Consider the following 18969-nt stretch of genomic DNA (forward strand, 5'->3'; position numbering starts at 1 on the left):
TCTGCTATCTGCTGGATATAAAGTCTTAAGAAACCTGAGTGATGAGGCATTTAATGAATAATAAATTCTCAATAGATCTAATGAATAAACTGGATAGCCCAATCTTTGCTTGGTTTTATATTGAACAATTATTCTGACATTTAGCTTAGAATAATTCTGTTTGTTAGTAATTTATTGGCTTTTTGACTCTCAAAATTATTTTTACAGAGGTACTAGAAATATGTATGTATGTACAGACTGATCTCTTTTCTAACTATCATTAGTTACTTACATCAGCATGATGACTTGAGAATTAATATATTGTCTGTAAATGCTAGAACTTTGAAATGCATCAACCATCTGTTAAAGAGAACATAGAATCAAATATCAAATTCCAATAATATATTTATATTTCCGTGAACTAACAATGAAATAAATATAGGAAAATCCTAATTTACCTTAGTCTCAAGAATTTTGCTAAGATAGTTATTTTCCAGTGATGTCTCTTTTTGATAATTTCTGTTATATGGGATATCCAACACTTTAAAGCTACCTTGGTAATAGTAGGTCGTGTTTTCTGTGAGATAAAAACATGATCCGAGAGTTATTTAAATGAAATGGATTTCAAATGCAAATATAGATTACACAGTAATATCAACTAGTAAATATTGTGCTCATATTTGACATTGATAAAGTCTGTACATCTTTCTGGCACAGTTGATTAGAAGTCCTCGGTGTTGTGAAAAGTGTTTATCAGGCCCATAATGCAGCAGATATAGATATATACAAAGGTAAGAAAGAAGAGTAATATCTTGATTGAGACAGGACTGTACACTATAATTGAGATTTCTGCCACATAACCACCAGCCTATGAGTAAAGATTTTTACCATTTATTATATACCATGGGAAGATACTTTATAAAAAACATATGAAGTATACCCATTTTTTTTTTCAGGAGAAATGTGGTCTCGGATATTCAGTAACTTAGCTGATATCATACAGCTACTGTGAGCCAAGGATCAAAATTTGATTTGACTACAAAGTACACACCTAATCCATTATACTTCCTTCCCAAATTTTCATAGATACTAAGCCATTTGATATATGATACATCTTACCTCTAATATGTGATAGATATAAAGTTGTTATACAGCCCATAACATATAGAAAGAACCAAATAAGTATTAATACTATTTTGCATTACCTTTGTTTTTTTTTTTTTTTTGGTTTTTTTTTTCTGTTTTTTTTTTTGTTGTTTTTTTTTTTTTTTTTTTTTTTGCATTACCTTTGAAGACTATGTGATGGAAGAGACAGGCTCAATATGAATGAAATCATTACATGAGGTAATAATATGATGTAATTAAATGATAATGGTAATTGTTTACAGGTTCTATATGAATGTAGAGAAGGAAAGCACCATAATTAAAATACAATATGACTTACTATTATAAATGTGGTGAAAATATTTTACAGTGAGAAAGGTGATAGAAAAAGAAATCAGAAACTTCTAAAGAAAATGCTGGAAATGGATTATCTATGAATAATAATTTGTAAACTAACATTGTTCATTGTAGTTAGTCTGTCTGGGGTCATGGATCTTTAACTGTAGAAATCAAACTTTGCAATGGTAGGTCTTACCATAAGTAATAAAAAATATATATATCTTGAAACTATTCAACTTTCTTTTTTATAATTCAGTGTTCACAGTTCATCCTTCAGTTCTTTATTTAGATTCTTAAGTGTTTCTACCTATTATGATAATCAGGCTGCCATGAATATTCCTCAATGTATGAATTGACAAGATACAAACTTTTTATTATAACTGCATGGTGCACTTTTCCAAGAGCCAATGGAAAACTAAATATTTTATGTCTAAGACATTTAAGACTAAGAAAGCACACACTAGAACAAGGAATTGAATATTAATTTAATTCTGTACAGTACTCCTAATGGGTCACAGAGATGGCTCATTATGCTGAGGTCACTGTGAAATCAGTCACTGAGCTCTGTTGGCACCTGGTGAAATGAAAACAACCCTTTAGGGATGGGATATTCATAAGGCACACCTGCACCTTATAATTAACATTCTCATTTCTCTAGGTAGTTCAAATGACAATATGAATTGAGAAAGATGGATAAGGGGCAGAAAGAAAGAAATTGTTTTATAACTTTTCCATGACTTGATTACTTGGAACTTATTTCTGTAAAGAAAACTTACAGCTTACACACAACACACACACACATGCGTGTGCGTGCACACACACACACACTTTTGTTTTTGTACAGTGTTCTGGAGTGCAATGACAGAGTTTAAGCATAAATTATGGGAACACTTTTATTTAAATTTGACAGAGTAAAAGCACTTCCTTTACATTCTCCTTCCTCTAAGATTATAAAAAGACCAAAAGACAAGGGTAAGGGGCTCATTTCCAAGGAAACAAAAGAAAACCGCAACTCCAGACTGAAAACTATGAAGGAAATATTCTCCAAAATGTGAACTACACACTAGAGTGAGAAATGATATAGAGATAGATACATCTCTTCCCAAGATGAGTTGAATGTAGGTCTTTCCAAAAGTTTTCAATGATTCTATGATTAGAATAATGAGACTTCAGGTCTGGGAGAGAGACATGTTTCCATAGAATCCTATTTTGACCCTACAGAATGACAGTAGTGAAAATAAAAGTGAACCATAGTAATGTGCCTTTTTTTGGTGTGTGTTCTATCTCCCAGCTGAAGCAACCTGCTAGAGGTGAATTGGGATAAACAAGGGAGAGAAGTCAGGATTACTACATCATAATTCAGAGAGTCCATAAATTAAGGTGCTTTCTTCAAGACTACTCCAGCGTCTTGTGTTAAAAACTGAAGATAAGTGTTCCGTAGGTGTTGGGTCTTGGGTCACTGAAGGCCATTTTAAAGGAAAATAGGTAATTTATTGTTTGCAATTATCTCTATGTCTTTGGTAGAAATGGAAATAAAGTTTACAACAAACTGAAATAAATAAAAATATATTCTTTACCAACCTACTGCCAGAAAATGAACCAGGAGACCAATAGTTATTCCCAGGATTGCCAATACTCCAAACACAATGAGGGCAATCATCCATAGCGGCAAAGATGGACGGGAAGCTATGACTGGTCTGCAAATAAAAGATATGAATATAAAAGGTATATCAGAAAAAATCACAGTCGTTCCATATCTTTACTTCTTTCTTCTTGCTCACCCCCAGAAGTTCAATTTAAGCATCGTAATAGCAGAAGTATGAGGAAAAGAAAGGAAAGGAAGAAAGAAAAGAAAGGAGGGAAGAAAGATGGGGAGGAAAAGAAAAAAAGGAAAGAAGTTTAAAATAGAACCTCTCTGGATCTGTGCTATGAAATTATTTTTCAGGAGTATAATGGTGCCTTGTTCCCTCCCACCAGTGACAGAGTTAGTATCAATAAGTGAAGCCCTTGCCAGGATGGAGAGGAAGAAGGGAGGAAAACAGAAATGTCTTAGGAGTTCTTTATACCAAAGCCTATCATCATTCTTGAAATCTGATCTTGATTCCATTTTATTTATTACGTCCTTATTATATACATAGAACACATACAAATATGAAGTGTTATGTTGAGTAAGAGCAGTGTCCCTCTTTCTTACTAGCTTATTTATGGTTATAGTTCACAGAGATCTTGTGTAAAGTAGCATGCTATGATCAACCTAGAGTAAGTTAGGTATTTTCACCGTGTTTCATTTGGATAACAAATAGGTATTGCCTAAATTAAAATAGCGATTTGGGTAACTTTCCAGATAAAGAGGCATGAGAAGACAATCTAGTAAGATGGAACAACAGGCAGTGCTCAAAGAATGGCCAGCAATTCAACTTCCTTGCCGCAGACTATGTCATGGTTTGGCCAAAGATGAAGCTGGACAGTATAATGAGTAATTTTAAGTGTCATCTTTAGCTAGGTTATAGTGCCAAGTTGTTTGATCAAACATGAGTCTACATGTTTCTGTGAAAGTAATCTTGTAACTGTAATAAACATTTATAATCAGTTGACTTTAAGATTACCCTCTATAAGTAAGTGGGCTTCATCCAATCGGTTGAAGGCCTTAAGAGGTAAAACTGAGCTTTTCATGAGAAGAAAAAAATTCTGCCTTCAGAGTAGAAATCCTGCCTGATGGGATGAGCACTGGGTGTCATGCTAAATGTTGGCAAATTGAACAATAAAATTTTTTTTTAAATTTTTATTTATTTATGATAGTCACAGAGAGAGAGAGAGAGAGGCAGAGAAACAAAAATATGGAACGCTTCACGAATTTGCGTGTCATCCTTGCGCAGGGGCCATGCTAATCTTCTCTGTATCGTTCCAATTTTAGTATATGTGCTGCCGAAGCGAGCACAAATTTTTTTTTTTAAAAAAGAGCTCTCTCTTTTAAAAAAAATCCTGTCTGAGTTTCCAGTCTTACCCAATGTTACAATTGTGTGAAGAAATTCCTTAAAATAAAATATCTCTATCTTAGATATATAGATTCTATGGTTATATATCTATTTATATGCCTCTCTATCTATCTATTGATAAAGAAAAAGAGAAAGAGAGGAGAAGGAGGAAATAGAGAAAGAGATATCCTATTGTTTCTGTTTCTCTGGAAAATCCTCATACAGAGGCAACAACAAGGATTTTGTTGCCACACAAAGATGTTTAGATTTTGCCTTAAATATTGGGGCTCCTCCAAGTGTGATTAGAAGACAGCCTTGATCAAAATCACCTGAGAGTGCTTATTGCATATGCAGATTACAAGACACTACCTCAGATCTAATGAATTCAAATTCTGAAAAAGTCTGAGAATTTGCAGTTTAACACTCTTATTAATGAAGATACTTACTAAACTATATGCTATCTTCATGGCAAAATTGGAAAACTTTAATCTAGCCAGGCCTATAATCAAGGTTTTCAGATTAGAAGTGGCTTTGGAGGGGAGTGTGTATGAGGTATTGGATCTCAGATAAAAATAAATTGGGTTGATGCTTTCAGAAGAACAAGTTAGTGTGTGTGTGTGTGTGTGTGTGTGTGTGTGTTAATACATCCTCTGTTGATTTTTTTTCCACTCTCTTTGAAAGCTCTTTCATACTTCTTTTTCCCCTCAAACCTCTAGCACCATTTGCCCCATCCTCAATCTTAGCTGATAACCTTACTTCCTGGTCCAACTGAGAAAATTAAAAGCATCAGAAGAGAATATTTACAACTCCATCACCACATTTGTGAACTTCTCTTCATCTATACCCCACACTCTGCTTTTTCTTCTTGTTACTGTGCCCCTGTTCTAAGGCAATCCCTATATCATCTCGTCTCATTCTTCAACCTGTTTCTAATCTATGTTGCAGCCAGTTCAAACTGCTCAGAATTCCATGAACAACCAAACTCGTTTCCACCTCCATGTCCTTGCACACTCTGATTCTTCTGCCTAAAATGTCCACCCTCAGGTCCACCCAGTGAGCTCCCAGTCAACTTCATCACTCAACTCTCTCATCTCCTCTTTGTTGAGGTCTTCCATGGATCACCCTAACATGGATTGACATTGAGAGTATTTTTTATTTTTTATTTTTACATGGCAGTTTTTTCACCTCTAGTCAAGACCATTTTATGGTCTGGTCCATGTCATTAATTATTGTTGAAGTTGTTATTGTTTTATGACCAGATCATATTGTGGGGTCTCACCCATTATAGATTATATTGGTTGAAGTACTGAGTAAATGAAGCCAAGAGATAGTGAGGACAATGAGATTATGAAGGATAAATAGATCAGAGGGATACAAATTATGCAAAGCCTTCAGTGCTAATCAAAAGAGTTTTTTACTTTATCTGTGGAAATGACTAAGATGAGGACGTGCAGTGCTTAGGATGATGAATCTGCAATCTGCACGATGACAGTTTAAAGGAGGAAGAAAAATGAAAGAGGAAGACCAATGAGCAAAGTGGCTAATATAATCAATGGGAATATAGTGATGGCATCCCGGATTGTGGTAGTAAGAAAAGAAACAAAGTGATGAACATTTATAGTAGAGTATTTGTCAGCTTTTGGTAATTAACTATCTTGGTAAAGGATAGGAATATGTCAAAGATGACGTAAGATTTTATCTCGAATAGTAAAAGAGTCAAAGTCTTGGAGAGGTAAGTTTGGAGGGAAATGGTAAATATTTTATATCTAAAATCTAAGAGACATTTAAATTTCCACAACACAAATGGAGATGTCAGTCTAGTAATTAACTGAGGAACCATGGTTGGGGTTAATTTAGGAGTCATCAAAAAACAGGGAACAAACAAAGCTGTGAAACTGGATTACTAAATTTAGTGCTTGTTATATAAATATAGTATAGAATTGACATTTCTCTTTCTGAGGCAAACATTTCCATCCTAACTACAACTAATTTATCTCAACTTTTTCATGCCTTTTCTGATTTTTTATAGTCTCATTGTTCAACATCACTCAAAAGACTAAATTATCAGCATATGTTTCTTTAAAAAAAACAACCATTTTACTTATTTATTTAACAGGAGGAGGGGGAGAGAGAGTGCAAGCAGGGGGAGCAGCCAACAGAGGGAGAAGGAGAATCATGCTGCCTGCTGAGCAGGGACTCCCCCAACAAAGGGCTTGATCCCAAGACCTTGGAATCATGACCTGAGCCTTGAGCTGAAGGCAGATGCTTAACTGACTGAGCCACCAGGTGCCCCTGTCAGTATATGTTTCTTAACTGTAAAATTCTAACTCTTGTCCACCTTTCAATGATGGGTAAGCACTTACCTCATCTCCCAGGTATTCAGTTCCACCAAAACTACTTTGCCTACCTCTTGGTTCTCTAATCATTGCTCCACACCCTTTCCTTATTTTTCTGTCTCTCATAAATTCTCACGAATTCTTTTCCTATAAGTCTCTTGACTGGGGATTTATTCGTACATTTCTTGATTTGCTTTGTTTTATTTTTAAATCTTTACCTTAGGACAGGACCTCACATAGATTTGGGCAATTTTTCTTTCCTTTAATCTTTACAATTAGTTTTAGGATTGGTATTCTTATAAGTACAGAAATAAATCTAAATCTATTAAAATGTGATAAGATAAGGTATCTAGGAATTCATCCAGACACTATGGCTTAAAAGAGGACTGAAATAACTTCCTAATTTCCATTTATCTTTCACTGAAAAAATACTATAGAATTTTATATTTCCATTTCCTATTCTTTTTTTCCATTTTGATTATTGCTTGACAGCAGTCCAGATGCTTCTCTCAGTTGAAGCTACCTTTAACTGATAAACTAAAGATCTTGTACACCGTGACACAAATTAAATATCTGTTTAAAAATGGCCCACAGATTGGAAGATTGGCTCCCCAATCTTCCCACACAGGAAAATCACTCAACAATTTAGCCAACATTTCTGGTACTTTATACTACTATAAATTCTTCTGAAAAACCACATAGGGAGAATTACTGAAAGAAGATACAGAATATCAATTATATCTTGCCTCAAAAAATAAAAACAAAAAACAACAACAAACTCTTGGCCATGAAATCTCAATGCCCCTTTGGCAAGGATCTAAAACACCACTTTCTTCTCAGACTTTTTCCACTCTGTTCTAGAAAACTAACCTTAAGAAAACAATTGAATTTGATGAAATATAGCATTGAAGTTTTTACTTCTACCTCTAGTATACCTTTTCTTCCTCTTGGCCATTCATTATGCAGGCACCCATATGCAACCACAAGATTGACTAAGGTCTCCTCAAAAGCATCTGCAGAAACAACCATGTTTCCAAATCCCTCCAAGCTCCTCTGGGCAGATTAATGCCTCAATCTGTGAAGTTAACCACTACTTTAGGGCTTGAATCTTTTCTAGGTGACTAGGAGTACTTGGAAACAATGGATTAATGCTTTGAAATCTTTCAGGTGAAGACTTTATACAAGTGCTAAAATGTTGGAGAAGAAGATGCTCTATTAAAACACACACACACACACACACACACACACACACACATCCTTCCAGCAAAGTTTTATCTGTCTTATAGGCAAAACAAAAACAAAATAATCATGTTGTTTACTTTCTAGTTATTAAATGTGTATGATCACCCTTGCTTTTACTGGTAGATCAGAGATGTGGCTAATTAGAAAACATCAGGGTTATGAATAATACGACATATCTAATAAAGAATTTGCACAACAGTAAATTATTTAGTTAAAAAAAAAAAAGTTGTTACCATAGACCATCACAGTGAGTATACTCTTTCTAGTAACATTTTTAATTTTTTTTTAATTTATGATAGTCACAGAGAGAGAGAGAGAGAGGCAGAGACACAGGCAGAGGGAGAAGCAGGCTCCATGCACCGGGAGCTTGACGTGGGATTTGATCCCGGGTCTCCAGAATCGCGCCCTGGGCCAAAGGCAGGCGCCAAACCGCTGGGCCACCCAGGGATCCCTCTAGTAACATTTTTAAATGAATAATGATATTGTACATTATATATGCATGCGTGTGTGCATGTCTTAACTAAAAAACTGACTCAAGATGCAAAATGTTAGAGAAATATTTGCATAAGACATGCATTTATATTTTACAGTTATCTGAACATTAAATATTTTATAATTAGGTTGACTGTATTTTGATGAAAATGTAAACTGAAAGTATTTTTAAGTGGCATTAATAATCACTGTTCACTTAACATAATAATCATCTAGTTAGATACTTTAAAAATAAATAGCATATGTCTATACATGATTCTCTTATAGTTTATGAACATTTTACAGATAAAAATGCATAGTTTATATATGATTCCATAGAAAACACCAATGAAGCAATGGTACTGTGAGATTCAGGACTGTATTTATGAAAGCAGTTTAGAAAGCACAAGATAGAGTGGCTCAGTCAGTTAAGCGGCTGCCTTCAGCTCAGGTCATGATCTCAGAGTCCTGGGAATGAGTCCCACGCTAGACTTAGTGGGGAGTCTACTTCGTCCTCTCCCCTCCTTCTGTGCTCCCTCTCAAATAAATAAATAAAATCTTTTTTTAAAAAAGGAAAGCACAAGATATTAAACAAATACAAAGGAGTCGTCACATCATCATCACCACCAATAGCAATTTAACATCTGATTTATAAGATGCTTCCCCTCTTCTTCCTCCTTTTACTTTATAATAATTACACATTTTTCATTCACAGGATGTTAGGCTGCTTGCCAACCTTCTGAAGCATTCTCCAAAGCATGACATAAAACTACAGATTCCAGACACAAATACATATATGTTACAGGGGTGTCTCCACGCAGAAAATCCAAAATGCTGTAGAAAAGCATTACAAATCCCCCTCTAAACTCAACTATTTTACTGCAACCCGTGGGTGGGAGTCATATTGGAGAAACAGTTAATTGTAACTATGTCAGAATTTTGAGCAAGCGAACGCCCACTTACCTATACATAATGTGCTGATATAATAGCTGTTGGTGTTAATAAGATAAAGGAAACTTCTGTACTTCTTTTGTCCAGGTCAGTGGTTCTCAGGTAAATGTGCTAACCACAATGATACCTGGGATTTTAAGGGTTGGGTGCAATAGCAGAAAGCAATTAAAAGGAAACTCGTTTAACAAGTGTTGATGACATCTGTGGATCTGTGGTTTAAAGGAAGAAATGAAAATTCTCTTTGAGTTGGATACTTAGAAAAAGAATAGACATAACTTGGATTGGTTACCTAAGAGGTCCACCCAAGAAATACCACCACAGATTGGTGAATCATTGTTCTGACTCAGATCCCATCCAGCCCTTTCATGGAGCAGGACTCCTCCTCAGTGAAACCACCTCTATCCATCAGAGTAGTCTCTGACAAATGACTTAACTATACATTTTTTATATGATAATTCTACTACAGCATTACTCATTTGAAACATGCTTGGTCTAAAAATTCTCTCTGGGACTGTATATATACTTTTATAGAAATGGATTTACAGATGGAGATAGGTTTTAGTGTAAGAAATATCAGTTCTCTCTTGGTAATTATTTCTAGAAAATGGAACTAATGAATCTAGTCAAAAGTTGTTTTACTAAATGAATATGGATTAAGTTTTTGGGCGACACCAAATTCTTACAGAAGCAAAAAATCAGGAAGTCATTAAGATATTTTGGATACAAATATCTAGATTCTTGGCACCAACTTTCATATCTTTAATCATTTATTCACTCCATTTATTCATTTAATAAATATTAATTGTAAACTTCCTCAGGTTTACATATTGTTCCTAGTAGAATTACAACAAGGAATATAATAAAGTCCCTGCCTCCATAAAGCTTATACTTTTATGAGAAAAACAGGCAAACACTCAAGAAAATAGTAAATGCAGAATTTAATCCAAGATATGTAATAAAGGAAATGAAGCAGAATAATCGGGTAGAGAGTGGCATGTGTGTTGGGAGGGCAGAGGGTGACTATCTTTAGGGTGGTCCGGAAAGTCCCCTAGGAGAAGGAGGCTTTGGAACAGAGAACTGAATTATAATGTTAATTAGCATGACTCATCTTCCTAAAACACAAATTCATGACATTTTTCTGTGCTTAAAATCTTCAAAACTTTCAATTGTTTTCAAGATAAAATATAAACTTCTCTGGTTGATATTCAAGACTCTTTAGAGCATCATCTCTTTTTATTTATGTTGTTCCATGGTAGTTTGGTGAAACAAAGGGCGTGTTGTAATCTGTTTGAGCCTCGGCTTTCTTATATGTAAAAATGCAATCTAACAATGTCATGCTTGGAAGGTGGATGTATCAGCTGAGACCATGTTTACCAAGTACTTGACACTGTATTATCTTAATGATGACTTTGTCTAGAGTAGGACTCTAAATAAATAAATAAATAAATAATATATAAAGTATGACTTTAGTTAAGCCATTTCTCACAGTTTCATTCCTTGAATGGCAAGTGCTTTCCTATATCCATGCTTTTATTCATGCTATTTAATACTCTCAGGATTGTCATTTCTACCCATTCAATATTTATTCATGCTTCATGGTCCAACTTAACTGCCGCTTCCTTCATGAAGCTTTCCCTATAAAGCATTATTCTTTTTGATATCTTTTTTCTGGTTGCTAATATTTATTGTACTTTTATAAATTATAAAATTAGTAATTTTAGATTTAATCATCTGCTATGCTGTATTGATTTATATTTAAGTATGTCCTGTGGATGGTAGGATTTGAAGAATGTAGGGAAATGGGCTCCCATATGTTGACGGTAGGAGTTAGAATCGAGGCAGCAACTTTAGAGGGAGCATCTGTTTAATTCTATACCTAAGCTCCCTGTAACCAACAGTTTCACTTCTAGGTATCCACCTAGATTTCTATCCTGGCATAGGTAATCAAACAGGATTATATGAGGATGCTTATTACAAAGTTTGCAATAGCAAAAAAAAAATGGAAATAAATTATTAGTTGGTAGAGGAATGGTTTAACAAACTATGGCATATTGTTATTCTGGAATGTTATTCAGGTGTTAAAAGAAATGAAGTTATAGTAAATATGGTAGATTGACTTACTCATGCTTCATTCTAAAGTCCCTTTTTCTACTGCAGAGATTGGAAAGCTAAAAATGACATCTCCCAGACTCCTTTGCAGTTAGAATGCTGGCTGCAGTTTAGATTCTGCCAGCTAGATGCACTCACGTGAAACAGAAGTGAGAAGCATGTCAGATGCCTTCTGAGATAGAAATGAGACCACTTGTGGATTTATTCTGGTAAAAGTTCATGGATATTTCACTATCCATTCTTCAGCTTTCTGGGACCAAAGAAACAATTTAGAGTAGTCAGAGACCAGACCAGCTTGTGGGTGTCAGGAGGCTGCAGTGGTAATGGCAGCAGTGCTGGTGCTTTCTTTTCTTTCCTTCCTTCCTTTCTTCCTTCCTTATTTCCTTTTCTTTCTTCTTTTCTTTCTCTTTTCCTTTCTTTTCTTTTCCTTCCATTCTCTCTTTCTTCTTTCTTTCTTTCTTTCTTTCTTTCTTTCTTTCTTTCTTTCTTTCTTTCTTTCTTCTTTCTTTCTCTTTCTTTCTTTCTTTCTTTCTTTCTTTCTTTCTTTCTTTCTCCTCCCTTCCTTCCTTCTTTTTTTTCTATATTAATGAATTAATGAATTAACTGAGTTGGTATAAGGCAAACATCCATGTATTCACCATCTTTATTAAGAAAACAGAATTTTGTCTGCCAATCCAAAAGCTCCCCCAGTACTCTATCACGGTCTTAACTTCCCACTTTCCTCCAACATTAACCTCTATCTTGACTTTTTTTTTTCTTTTTAAACTGAAGTATAATTAATATACAATGTCATATTTCAGGTATAAATATAGTGATTCAACAATTCTGCGCATTACTCAGTATTCATCAAGATAAGTATACTCTTAATTCCCTTTATCTAGTTCACCCTTTCCCCCACCCGCCTTCCCTCCTACAACCACCAGGTTGTTCTCTGTATTTAAGAGTCTTTTTTTTTTGTCTTTTATTCGTTTTGTTTCTTAAATTCCACATATGAGTGAAATTGTATGATATTTGTCTTTCACTGACTGACTTATTTCACTAGCTCTATCCATGTTGTTGCAAACGGCAGGATCTCATTGTTTTTGTGACTGAATAATATTCCATTATATCTTTCTTATCATATCTTCTTTATGATTCATCTATGAATGGACACTAAGTTGCTTCCATATCTTGGTTATTGTAAATAATGCTTCAATAAACATAGAGGTTCATATATCTTTTTGAATTCGTGTTTTTGTATTCTTTGGGTAAATACCCACTAGTGGTATTACTAGATCCTATGATAATGATAATTCAATTTTTAATTTTTTTAGGAACTTCCATACTATTTTTCACAATAGTTACACCAATTTGCATTCCCACCTGCAGAGCATTAGAGTTCTTTTTTCTCCACATACTCACTAAGACTTGTCATTTCTTATGTTTTTTATTCTAGCCACTCTGACAGGTGTAAGTTAATATTTCATTGTGGTTTTGATTTAGATCTCTATGATGACTAGTAAGCTGAGCATACTTTAACATGTCTGTTGGCCATCTGTCTTTCTTGGAAAAATGTCTATTCAGGTTCTCTGCTCATTTTTAAACTGGATCTTTTGAGCTTGTTTTTTGTTTGTTTTGGTATTAAGTTGTATAAGTTCTTTATATATTTTGGATATTACCCTTACAAGATATATCATTTGCAAATCTTCTCCCATTGGATAGGTTGCCTTTTTGTTTTGTTAATGGTTTCCTTTGTGGTGCAGAAGACCCTGAATAGCCAAAGCAATCTTGAGAAAAAAGAATGAGGTTGGAGGTATCACAATCACAGATTTCAAGATACACTACAAAGCTGTGACAATCCAGACAATATGGTACTGGCACAAAAGTAGACACATAGATCAATAGAACAGAATAGAGAGCCCAGAAATAAAACCATGATTATACGGTCAATTAATCTACAACAAAGGAAGCAAAAATATACAATGGGGAAAAGATGGTCTCTTCAACAAATGGTGCTGGGAAAATTGGACAGCTACATGCAAAAGAATGAAACTGGACCACTTTCCTACACCATAAATAAAAATAAACTCAAAATGGATTATAACCCTAAATGTGTGACCTGAAACCGTAAACTCCTAGCAGAAAACAGACATAATTTTTTTTTACATGAGCCACAGAAATATTTTTCTAGACATATCTCTTCAGGCAAGGAACACAAAAGCAAAATTAAACTGAGACCACAACAAATAAAAAGCTTTTGCACAGTAAAGGATACCATCAACAATACAAAAATTTGCTGGTACTTTCTGATCTTTGGATCTTAGCTATTAAATTGAGAGATGCCAGTTACAGTCCCTTCCCCTGGCATCAGTTCTCTACTATTCATTAAATTTATCCTTGAGGCTTAGCCTGGAGCCTTTATCCCCAGCTGTTCTCACAACTTTTGAAGTTTGTGATTTTCTGCTTCAAATTTCTTTCTGTTTAGCAAGTCTTTCCTGCCCTGAGCCTGACTGATATAATTGTAGATCAATATAAAAAGACTTCAAGAAATATTGAGTAAAAATATGAAATTCAGAATGATAATTCAACATGATACCATAAATACCTAAAAGAAACAGTAAATAATACTTCACATTTTAAGTGGATGCTAATATATGTATTTAAATGCAAGTGTTTATTTATGAAATGTTAAATAAATATGTGAAAAGATCTGGAAAAATTCACAAATCAATGATTATGCCCAAGGAGAAGGATAGAGACCAGAACTGAAAATAGTGATTAAAGAAATTTTAGCTTGATCTATAATGGGTTTATTTTTTTCACAAGGATATTATGTTAATACATTGCTTATATAACCAAAATTCTTTTTCAAATATTGTTGAAATGAAATAAAAGTTTATACTCTATATGATTTGAGTAGAAGAAAAAGTTGGAAGCGGCAATAGAATACAACTTCTCAGGGAGTCAGGGCCAAGTTAATATTGACTAAAAATAAATTGTATTTGTTGGCTTTGTAGGACTTTCCAGGAGGAGATGATAGCTTGATGGCAATAAGCTTCAAATCCATGAGAACACAGGGGATAAAAATCTCACAAATGTGTGAGCTACTTTTTAAAGAATGGAAGGAGTTTACCGGGCAGGGGGGTTTGTCAGAGAAAGACATTCCAGGCAAGGAGTACAACATCTGGAATGGTCCAGGATAGCATGTTTCAGAAATCTCCATTAACGGTGTGATTGAAGAACAGGTGAAATGTAAGGGCACAATGGGAAATAAAACAGAGACGTCTCTAGCATCAGGCGTCGTTCCTTTGGACAGGATGATTACCTCCGCTGAACCAGCCCCAGGTCCGGGAACACAGAGATGGGAAAGAGCCCTCGAGTAACTCATGGGTCTAGTAGGATATTCAGATGCATAAACAGAAGTTTTACAATTTGTGGAAAGTGTAACAACCAGGCGTATGCCTGGGGCAATCTGGAGCACCAGCCCCAGGGATATCAGGAAAAGCTTCCTGGTGGAAGGTAACTCCTGAGCTGTGTCTTGACTAAGGAATGGGAAAAGTGAATCATACTTTTAATGGATTTGCAGATCATAATAGAGTGTAGGTTTTATTCTCTAAGGGTGTTGAGACCAGGGTGGAGTAGAATGGTAAGCGGTAGACAGAAGTGCTCTTATACTAATTCTCCCTGATGACTAAGACTTTGTCCCTGCTCTGATTGTGGCTGCTTTGATTCCTCCTAATTCTCTTTCATCAAATGACTTGGGAGAAAAATGTGGGGACAATCTCTCATTACTCTGGCTAGTAATTCCTGTCCTGCTGAATGACTTTTTCAGAGATAAGTGCGACTTAAAAAGCATAAACATAGGCTTATAAAATCAGGGATGATTATTTAATTGAATTTTCACATGATACATACTCCTCTATTTTAGAGAAAATAGAAGTTTCTTTACAGAACCATGAGTATCAACTATGACAAATTTTAAATGAAGACAAATATTTTGAGGAAACAACATAAGAAAATATGATGAGGTTTTCTTTTCATAATTAAATATAATAATTGTAGAAAACACAACATATTATATAATAATATATAATTGTCTTTTCTGGAATCCTTTAATTAATCGCTATAAACTGCAAATCTGAATTTCACTTATGTGGAATCTAAAAAACAAAACAAACAAACAAAAAACAGAAACAGACTCATAAACACAGCAAACAAACTGGTGGCTGCCAGAGGGGTGGAGGATAGGGGGACGAGCAAACTAGTTGAAGAGGATTGAGAGGTAAAAACTTCCATTTATAAAATAAATGTTACGGGGTGAAAGGTGCAGCATAGGGAATATAGTCAATAGTATTGTAATAAATTTTTATATGGTAACAGATGGTGACTTATTGTGGCAAGCATTTCATAATGTATATATTTATTATATCTTTATTATATGTATATATATACATATATACATCTCATATATAACTGTCAAATCAATATGTTGTACACCTCAAACTAATATAACACTGTATGTCAACTACACTCCGATTAAAAAAAAATAAAAGAAGGGACATCTCGGTGCTCAGTCAGATAAGTACCTGCTTTCAGCTTAGGTCATGATCCCACGGTCCTGGAACAGAACCCTACGTTAGGGTCTCTGCTCAGCAAGAAGCTTGCTTCTGTCTTGCTACTCCCCCTGCTTGTGTGCGCTCTGTCTCTCTTTCTCTCTCTTCCTTTCTCTCTCTCTCTCTCAAATAAATAAATAAAATCTTTTTAAAAAATAATAAGGGAAAAGCAAGTGTATAATACTGCATGATCCATAGTACTAAAAGCTATTGACAGGCTAAGTAAGAGGAAGACTGAGAATTGAGCATTGGAGCTGGCAACATGGAATGTACTGATAATCTTGAGAAATGTGATTTTAGAGCAGTATCTGAGTCGCTATCTTGATTGGAGTGAGTTTAGGAAAATAGAAGGAAAAGAGGTGAAACAACACTTTCAACCATATTTGTAGAGAAATATGGCAGGAAGGAGATATAGGGTTTTTTAAAAAAGACCTTTGTTTTTATCTGGGAAATTTTATAGAATTACTGGGTCTATGGAAATAGGATATCACAGGCGTAGAGTTTGGCCTTAGATTGGTGTTGATCCAACAGTTGATTTACTGTAACAAAAGGGCAGACAGATGACAATAATAGCTAATCTCTATCTTGCATTTGCTATGTGTTTGAGATGCATTGCATTTGTTAACTTCTTCAAAACTCCACAACAACACCATGAAGTAGATACTGTTCTTATCCCCATGTCATATCAAGGAAAACAAGACATGGTGATGTCCAAGCATTTGCATGAGGTCATACATCTGGTAAGTGGCAAAGCTAAGATTTGAACACGGGCAATTTAGCTCCAGACTTCACTTGTCTCTATTGACTTTCAAGAAACAAATAGGTTAATGGATTTTTATGGTAAGCACTAGTAGAAGCTCTCATCTGATTCCTTCTGTTTTCTTGGTAAAATAATGAGCAAAATCATCAGGTGCTAGCAAAACTGTCAACGAGAAGAAACTGTGGAAGTTAAGGAGAGGAATGAAGGAGTTATTTAGGAGAATGAGAGGGAATTGGACAACAGAAGTCCAGAATGATTTTCAAGGAGTGTTAAGGACCCATTTGAGGTTTGGGATCATGATTTTAAAGTGAGACTAGTCAGCATGGTGTGCATTTTTCTCCAGCTGCTGTCAGCAAACAGTATCATATACCAGAAAGTTGGAGAGTGGGATATAACCAAATTTGTGGTTTTGCCAGGCTAAGTGGTGTATAGAGAAAGGGGCAAGGGCAGTGGGGGTAAAGGGTTGATCATAGTATTTAAATTTAAACTCAGTAAGGAGAACATGAAGATATTTGTGAGCTATGCAAGAAAAACTCCAGTCAGTGGAATAGAGTTTCCAGAGTGCTTTGGACCATAGGCCTATGTCTAAGACTAAATAAAAAAAAATAAATTTAAAATAATTATCTATATTTTGCATCACTTCACCTTCTCTTTTCTGGCTCACTTTTCAGTGAGGGTATTCCTTTAATGCATTAATATGAAAGTCTGAACAAAATACTGGCTTATGAGTTAAAAGACCTAAGACAGAGAGAAAATGATGGGAGATATTTCTATTATAAATACAATTCTCAGGGCACCTGGGTGGCTCAGTCAGTTATGCATCTGAATCTTGGTTCCAGCTCAGGTCATGATCTCATGGGTCATGGGAACCCAGAGTTTGAGTAGAAGCTCCATGCTCAGCAGAGAGTCTGTTGAAGATTCACTCCTTCTCCTTGTGCTCCTCACTCATGCATACTCTTGCTCGTTCGCTCTCTCTCAAATGAATCTTAAAAAAAAAAAAAAAATACAATCCTTGAACAAGGAAGCCATTATTAATAGTTCTTTCTTAAAGCTAAAACTAGGGGCACCTGGGTGGCTCAGTGGTTGAGCGTCTGCCTTTGGTTCAGGTTGAGATCCCAGAGTCCCAGGATTGAGTCCCACAACAGGCTCCCTGCAGGGAGCCTGCCTCTCCCTCTGCCTCTGTTTCTGCCTCTCTCTGTGTGTCTTATGAATAAATAAATAAAATCTTAGGGAAAAAAAAAAGCTAAAACTAGTTGGCTAATTTGAAGCTAGATAAAAGATAAAAACTCTAACACTTCCCATCACTTCTGTGCTGCGGTAATCACCCACTCAGTTCTAACTGATTTTCCCCCCAGAAGAAACCAGAAACAGACTGAGATCTATGGTCTATGGACTGAATGTTTGCGCCTCTTCAAAATTCATATGTTGAAACTCTAATCCCCAATATTATGGTATTTGGAGCTGGAGCCTTAGGTCATGTCCTTACCAAAGACCAGATCTGTTGGCACCTTAATCTTGGACTTCCTAGCCTCAAAACTATAAGAAATAAATGTATATTGTTGAAGCCACTAAGTCTATGGTGATTTATTTTAGCATCCCAAGCTAACTAAGACACTAAGCTCATAAGGCTGGGGAGGAAGGAAATAAGTTCACAGGAATCTGGCTTCTGAATTAAGTATCTACAAGACAAAGAGGCAATAATAATACCTCTTATATCTCTTAATAGTGGTGTTATACTAAATAGGTCTATGCCCTTTTTCTTCCACCTTGAGTTGCCTTATGAAAGGATTCCTTGTATTATCCTACCTAGATAAGTTCCTGAACCCCAAGGAAGAGGGTGAATATGCGTTCATTTCTTGCCAGGACAAGTGCAACAGCTTTCTCATCTGTCTTCCTGATTTTCATTATGTACCTTCACTCCCAACTCCAGCCGACTCTCTTCATCAAAGTTAAAGCGATCCTCCAAAGTATGATATTAGATAATCTCACTCCCACATCTGCTTAGAAAACTCCAGGGTCCCTCACTGCTGGTAAAAGAAAATCCAAGGTCTTTACAAAGCCCTCTTTGACTTGGTCCCCAATCACCTCTTCATATGCTCCTTTCTACCATC

At 35.3% G+C, this 18969-nt stretch overlaps 1 long non-coding RNA gene and 1 other non-coding gene across 2 annotated transcripts; both read right to left on the reverse strand.

The window, feature by feature from the left end:
• Window positions 1-444: 444 nt before the first annotated feature.
• Window positions 445-9591, reverse strand: LOC144282983 (uncharacterized). Its single transcript, XR_013351384.1, has 3 exons — window positions 9410-9591; window positions 3004-3119; window positions 445-556 (listed from the first exon to the last, which is right to left on the reverse strand). It is a non-coding gene; the product is annotated as an uncharacterized LOC144282983 (long non-coding RNA).
• On the reverse strand, window positions 4254-4360 carry LOC144283866 (U6 spliceosomal RNA). The gene has a single exon (XR_013352373.1). It is a non-coding gene; the product is annotated as a U6 spliceosomal RNA (small nuclear RNA).
• Window positions 9592-18969: the final 9378 nt, after the last annotated feature.

The sequence above is a fragment of the Canis aureus genome, chromosome 14 (assembly GCF_053574225.1).
Source record: "Canis aureus isolate CA01 chromosome 14, VMU_Caureus_v.1.0, whole genome shotgun sequence".
NCBI lineage: Eukaryota > Metazoa > Chordata > Mammalia > Carnivora > Canidae > Canis > Canis aureus.